At 39.1% G+C, this 6,332-nt stretch overlaps 1 pseudogene; it reads left to right on the top strand.

The window, feature by feature from the left end:
• Window positions 1-239: 239 nt before the first annotated feature.
• LOC126755747 (uncharacterized) lies at window positions 240-2,267 on the top strand (annotated as a pseudogene).
• Window positions 2,268-6,332: the final 4,065 nt, after the last annotated feature.

Genomic DNA, 6,332 nt, shown 5'->3' on the forward strand with positions numbered 1-6,332 from the left:
TTGATAATTTGATACTTTATAATTAATTTATATTATTTATATATACATATGTATATTTTTTTTTTTTTTTTTTTTTTTTTTTTTTTTTTTATTTTTTTTTTTTTTTTTTTTTTTTATAAAAGCTTTTTATTATACAAACTTAAGAAAATATAGAGAAACTAAAAAACTAAAAGGCTTAACTAGGAGAAAAAGGTAAGCATTGTGAATTGAATGTTGTGTGTATAATTAAAAATTTTAATATTACAGAAAACATTTGGAGGATTCAAGTATATTGGGTACAACAAACAAATAAGAGAGTAAGTTTTAAATTAGTAAAGCTAAATAGCGCATATTTATTTCAAATAGTTGCTATAGATTATGCATTTTTGTGAAATATGTAATTTGTACTTTATATCTACATATATATGTATGTATATACATACATACATGTGTAAATGTAAAAAATTTAAAATCTAAATTGAAACGAGTTGTGCGGTTACAATTATAATTGTGCCGACTTTAGAATACCGTCCCACGATTTCGGGAATAAAATGGGTATTGTCGGATTGAGGAGGTTTTTCAGAATTAGTGAAGTGCTAGTGAACATAAAAAGCGAAATATATGTAAGTGTAAAATTAATTTACACCAGAAAACTTCTTGATCATTTCATAAGCGATTTTTTATATGAAGTTTTTGCTTTTTTGAGAGCTGGAAACCCACCTTTAAACGCAAATATCTCGAATATTTAAATTCTTGAACTGGATAACCTCCTCCATAATTAAAAATGTTCATTTGTTCGTCCAAGATATCTGTTCGCATGCAGAATATCTAAAATTGTTTAAAATAAAAACAACATTAGTGTTTCATCATAAACATACATATACGCATTTCTGCTCCTAAGCAGGATTTTAAAAATTAAATTAAAATTAAACTTTTTCAAGCTTCAAGCAAATGAGGAGTGTCTTTTCAAAAAAGGATATTTACATTTTAATTTTTTTAAACTATTTATATAGTCTTTTCTTTAGTGCTGAAATACACAACTTCTTTACTTGGATGTTGATCTCAAAAAGATATGTCGCAAGTAAAAAAGGGTTAAATTATGTGTCCTAAACAGAAATACTATTTTTCGGTAAATCAGTAAATATTTCCCTTATAATGTTTTCTCATTTTACAAAAATTAATTAAGAAATAGATATTCTCTTTTAAAAAGACACTTCTCAACTATATTTTCCTCCTGTAATATACTATTTGTAAGTATTTACAAATCAAAAATCTTTATCAAAGTAATATTTGTTGCTATATTGTATTTTTTAATTAAACGACCACTTAATATTTTTAATTTTATATAATAATTATATAATATTTTTTTTTTTTAGTTTTCGACGTGGATCCTATCAATCAGTTAAGTTTTAGTTTTAAATAATGAATAAGAAAACCTTTTCAAACCTCTTTGCGCTCCTCCAGCAGAACCATCAGAAATTGTGGTACCGTCACCATCGTCTGGCGGCCATGCAGGTATAATGTATTAATATATAAATATATTAGTATTTGTTTTATAAAAATACATTTATGTTTTTCAGATATAATCCAGAAGCTGAATGCTATTGAGACCCGTCTCACTGCCATTGAGAAGTCCCTAACAGACAAAGTAAGTAACGCAGTATTACAGTACCAAATTAAAACAGAAGCTAATTTTTATATTTTAATTTTCTAGATGCCAGTGAAGGCCGAGGTGCAGGCGCAAAGTAAATTATTGCGCAAATGCCGCGTCATAGCGGCAAAGACGCACCATTCAATTAGCCGCATCACCGGTGATTTGGAGGACGAGCATTACGTGGAGCTCGCTTCGAAACTGCCCATGTCATCGGAAGAGCACGTGCGCTTCGTGGAAGACAAACTTTCCCAAAAGGAAAGCACGGATGCTATGGTAAATATTTCGTTTTTAAATATTATGCGATTGTAATATAATTTACTGTAATTTTTTTTTACAGATGCGGCTAATATTGAAATCAAAGGGCGCAAAAGGCAGTGTGGACGGCGTACTTCGTGGTTTGTTTTCAGACGATGTAATCATTATTTCCTGACAAGGATAAAAGCAGTATATGTGGGGAGCTCCGGAGATTTGTGGCCTTAAGCCACAATCGTTTTAAACAGAAGAAACATAAACTAAGGGCTAAACTAATATAAGTTTTATTATTATTACTTATATATATTAGTTTTAAGTTGTAAATATTAGTTTTAAGTTGTACATATTAGTTTTAAGTTGTATATATTAGTTCTAAGTTGAAGTGTCTAATTTTACTCTTAAAAATATGAATTTTTACAATTATAATTTTTATACTCAAATAACTTGTATATAATTTTTCTGCCGAATGCAATAATAATAGGCATATTATTAATTTAATTAATATCTGATTTTGATTTTATTATTAAATAAAGCAAAATAATTAAAAAAATGACTTTTATTTAAAATAATTGAATTTGCTAGAAGTAACAAATGGGTAACAGAAATGCTTGTTCCTGCTAACATGATTACATGTTAAAGGTAACAAACTGATAACCAAAATAATAACACTAACAGATATTCGGGTAACAAATACTTTTTGTTATCAATAACACATAGGTAAGCTTTGCGCTAACGAAAGAATTTGTTACCCGTAACATACTGTGAAGAGATTTGCTAACAAATGTATGTATTCTTTTAGAACAAGGCAGCATGCGATATTTGCCATTGGTTAGAGCGAGATAACCATTGAACATTAAATAGCTATGTGTTACTTTTTTCCCACTCTCTGAACAAAAGTAACAAATATTTTAACGAATGCAAAAGTGAACAATAACAACTCGTTTACACGTTTGCTAACAACTACCCGTCTTGCAGGGTTCTTCTTAATTGGCGTAGAAACAGCTTAAGCGATTATAGCCGAGTTAACAACAGCGATTATACACTACAAAGGCGAAAAAATGTAAACAAACAAATTTTTAATTTCTAATTTCTGCTGAAAATCGACTTCCCAAATGAAAAAATGCGTCCATTATTTTTATTATATGGAAAATATTTAAAAGAATACGGCTTTTATTACGAAATACTATATGACAATGTTTTCTTTTGATAAATATTGAGTGATGTAAATTATTGAATGGCAAAAACTGCCGTTTTTAATCAAAGGACCATAAATCTTTCGCAGAACCTTTTTTTTGGGTCGGAAACCGAATATACCCGTGCTAAGGCATGCCTGTCGTAAGAGGCGACTAATATCCTGGCTACCGGTCCAGAGCTGTATGGAAGCTCAACTGGTAGTAGCTTTGGCTACGAGGTCTGACCGGAGACTTAATTCTGGTACCACGGGGAGCAGTTGCCCTTGTAGGTAACTCCAATCTGCTCATTGGGTTTGGCCCTTTGTGGAGATTCGTGGTGGTTGTGGTTAAAACCCAAATGCGGGAAGAACTGACCTTGTCAGTTGAATGTGGAGTTGCATTGCAACCGGGTGCCGGACCCAAAGCACGGCAGAGGTTTTAGATGGGCCTCGAACCCTACCAAGGTGGTTAGTGTGTCCATGCCACACTGCCAATTGGTACTGAAAATGCTTAGCATTCTCAGGGCGCTGATCAACGCATTATTTTGGTCCGCTGTGCTTTTGAGCGCCGTGGAGTAAGGTTGTCGTCAGCAGGTACCCACGTTAAACACACCGCATGTTGTCAACAGTGACGTGGGTGCCTAGTCCCGAGTACGACGACTGTTTGTTTGATGACAGGAGATATTTCATCTTGCCCTCGTTCACTGCCAGACCCATTTTCTGTGCTTCCTTGTCCAGCCTGGAGAAAGCAGAACTAACGGCGCGGGTGTTGAGGCCGATGATATCAATATCATCGGCATACGCCAGCAACTGTACACTCTTATAAAAGATTGTACCTGTTCAATTAAGTTCTGCAGCTCGAATTATTTTCTGAAGTAGCAGGTTGAAGAAGTCGCACGACAGGGAGTCGCCTTGTCTGAAACCTCATTTGGTATCGAACGGCTCGAAGAGGCCCTTCCCGATCCTGACGGAGCTTTTGGTGTTGATCAACGTCAGTTTACACAGCCGTATTAGTTTTGCGGGGATACCAAATTCAGAAATCGCGGCATAAGGGCAGCACCTTTTCGTGCTGTCGAAAGCAGCTTTGAAATCGGCCAAGAGGTGGTGTGTGTCGATTCTTCTTTCACAGGCCTTTTCCAAAATTTGGCGCATGGTGAATATCTGGTCGGTTGTTGATTTTCCAGGTCTAAAGACACATTGATAAGGTCCAATCAGTTTGTTGACGGTGGGCTTTAATCTTTCACACAATACGCTCGATAGAACCTTATATGCGATGTTCAGGAGGCTAATCCCACGGTAGTTGGCGCAGATTGTGGGGTCTCCTTTTTATGGATTGGGCATAGCACACTTAAATTCCAATCGTTGGGCATGCTTTCGTCCGACCATATTTTACAAAGAAGCTGATGCATGCACCCTATTAGTTCTTCGCCGCCGTGTTTGAATAGCTCGGCCGGTAGTCCGTCGGCCCCTGCCGCTTTGTTGTTTTTGAGGCGGGCAATTGCTATTCGAACTTCTTCATGGTCGGGTAATGGAACGTCTGCTCCATCGTCATCGATTGGGGAATCGGGTTCTTCTTCTCCTGGTGTTGTGCGTTCACTGCCATTCAGCAGGCTGGAGAAGTGTTCCCTCCATAATTTAAGTATGCTCTGGGCATCAGTGACTAGATCACCTTTGGGGGTTCTACAAGAGTATGCTCCGGTCTTGAAACCTTCTGTAAGCCGCCGCATTTTTTCGTAGAATTTTCGAGCATTACCCCTGTCGGCCAGCTTATCAAGCTCTTCGTACTCACGCATTTCGGCCTCTTTCTTCTTCTGTCTGCAAATGCGTCTCGCTTCCCTCTTCAACTCTCGGTATCTATCCCATCCCGCACGTGTAGTGGTCGATCGTAACGTTGCGAGGTAGGCAGCCTGTTTTCTCTCCGCTGCGACACGGCACTCCTCGTCGTACCAGCTGTTCTTTTGCACTTTCCGAAAACCAATGGTTTCGGTTGCAGCTGTACGTAAGGAATTTGAAATGCCGTCCCACAGTTCCCTTATACCGAGTTGTTGACGAGTGCTCTCAGAGAGCAGGAGTGCAAGCCGAGTAGAAAATCGTTCGGCTGTCTGTTGTGATTGCAGCTTCTCGACGTCGAACCTTCCTTGTGTTTGTTGACGTGCGTTTTTTGCTGCACAGAGGCGGGTGCGTATCTTGGCTGCAACAAGATAGTGATCCGAGTCGATGTTAGGACCTCGGAGCGTACGCACGTCTAGAACACTGGAGACGTGTCTTCCGTCTATCACAACATGATCGATCTGGTTGGTGGCTTTTCGATCCGGAGACTGCCAGGTAGCTTGATGTATCTTCTTGTGCTGGAATCTAGTACAACAGATAACCATATTTCGGGCCCCGGCGAAGTCGATCAGCCTCAACCCATTTGGGGATGTTTCGTCGTGGAGGCTGAATTTACCGACCGTAGTGCCAAATATACCTTCTTTGCCCACCCTGGCGTTAAAGTCGCCAAGCACGATTTTGACATCGTGGCGGGGGCAGCTCTCATAAGCGCGCTCCAAGCGCTCATAGAAGGCATCTTTGGTCACATCGTCCTTCTCTTCCGTCGGGGCGTGGGCGCAAATCAGCGATATGTTGAAGGAACTCGCTTTGATGCGGATTGTGGCTAGACGTTCATTTACCGGAGTGAATGATAGTACTCGGCGACGGAGTCTCTCTCCCACCACGAATCCAACACCAAACTTGCGCTCCTTTATATGGCCACTGTAGTAAATGTCACAAGGACCTACTCTTCTCTGTCCTTGTCCCGTCCATCGCATTTCTTGGACGGCGGTGATGTCAGCCTTTATTTTCGCGAGGACATCAACCAGCTGGGCAGCGGCACCTTCCCAATTAAGGGTCCGGACATTCCAGGTGCATGCCCTTATCTCGTAGTCCTTATTTCGTTTGCCATGGTCGTCATCAAAAGGGGGGTTTCTCTTCCGAGGCTGTCGCTTTCTTTTCATTGGGGGTGTTTTTTACGTGGCGGGTCCCAAACCCAGCGCACAACCCTAAGCAGGGATGTTTCGCCTTCTCACATTAGCTCGCCTTCGAACGGATGTTCTTAGGCTACCCAGAGGATACTTGGTCAAAGACCGGAAGTTGTGAGCTGCTTGAGCCATGTGTAAAAGAATCGTTTCTGGCCACTCCCAAGTGAATGGCGATCAGAGAACTTTCCTCACTTGCGTGAACTTCTACACATGACTCCATCCTCCATTAATTAATTTTACACTTACATATATTTCGCTT

The sequence above is a fragment of the Bactrocera neohumeralis genome, chromosome 4 (assembly GCF_024586455.1).
Source record: "Bactrocera neohumeralis isolate Rockhampton chromosome 4, APGP_CSIRO_Bneo_wtdbg2-racon-allhic-juicebox.fasta_v2, whole genome shotgun sequence".
In the NCBI taxonomy this organism is placed as follows: domain Eukaryota; kingdom Metazoa; phylum Arthropoda; class Insecta; order Diptera; family Tephritidae; genus Bactrocera; species Bactrocera neohumeralis.